Source organism: Condylura cristata, unplaced genomic scaffold (assembly GCF_000260355.1).
Source record: "Condylura cristata isolate star-nosed mole 26May11 unplaced genomic scaffold, ConCri1.0 scaffold00004, whole genome shotgun sequence".
Taxonomy (NCBI): Eukaryota; Metazoa; Chordata; class Mammalia; order Eulipotyphla; family Talpidae; genus Condylura; species Condylura cristata.
In genome coordinates, this window is record NW_004567105.1 from 4286328 (window position 1) to 4287564 (window position 1237).

A 1237-nucleotide genomic window follows, 5' to 3' on the forward strand; every position below is an offset into this window, starting at 1 on the left:
GGGGCAGCGCTGGCTCTGCTCCCGGCTAGGAGGGCTTTGCTGGAGGTGTCCCTGCGCCCCAGTAGCCCAGGACCCGCGTGGCCCAGGGCTGCTGCCTCCGGACTTGTGGCGAATAGGGACTGACAAGCGCCTGCTGCATTTGCCTGCGAAGCCTCGTTGCCGGCTCTGCCCGGCGAGTCCTGAGGATGGCCAGGCGCGGGCCCGACCTGGGCCCCAGTGCCTGATGTTCCTGGGAGCAGCAGAACCCCCGGAGAAGCTCCGGGTACCCCAGGACCCCCAGAGCCTGGGGCTGGGACGGGTCGTCGGAGGTCGCTTTTCCGTTCAGCTGCCAGCCCGCATGGGTGCGCAGAGCAGCCTGGCCAGGGCTCCTTGAGAGATAAAACGCTAACCCTTGCCGCGGAGGGGGCGTGGGCTCCCCTCGCCGCTGGGCCCGAGGCTGGGCCGGTGCAGTAGGGGGCAAGCCTGGGGGCCTCGGTGCCATCCTCACTGTGTGCCCTGGAGGCAGCAGATGGCCGCCGCGGGGCTCCAGAGGCCTCTTTGTCCAGGCCCTGCCTGTCCAGCCTCCTCCCGCCCTGGGGCTCCGTGGCGGCAGCCCCTGCTGTCCCCGCTGCCCGAGACCTGCCCACTCCCTGCTCCCGCCTCCCGCATGGGAGGGGTGAGTAGCCGTGGCCAGGAAGGGGCAGGAGGGGAGCGCTCGGGCTGGGCCGGGGACCCCAATTTCAGAGCGGCTGCTGGGCGGTGCAGACACGCGCTTTTCTTTCTAGTGAAATCCAGCTTTACTGAATTTTTACTAAAGTAATCTAGGTGCTTGTGGTTGAAAGGCAGAAACTGCCCCGACTCCTCCCCCCGCTGCCCCCCCAGTTCGGGGCACCTGTAGCTCCCCAAGCTGTTGCCTTCTAGAGAAACCTAAAAATAGACTGAGTCTTGTCTCGAATCCTCAGTTTCGTGCAGAGTGACACGGGGCCTTCCTGCTGTGAAAGGCTCGGGCTCAGGCGCCCCCCCCCACACCTCGTCATCTCGGCGTGGCCGTGTCACCCCTTGGCGTCCCGTTCAGTGTGGCGCTGCTGCGCGTCCCTGGGGATGGTTCCGGCCCGAGCCTTGCCGGTCCCGGGCCGCCTCCGCTCTGGCCGCTGCACGTCTTGCCTCGTGCTCCGCCGTTCCCTGTGAGCTGGTCATTCCCTCAGCCCAGCCTGCGGCAGGGCAGCGTGCGGACGCACCCGCCACCGCAGCCGCGCTC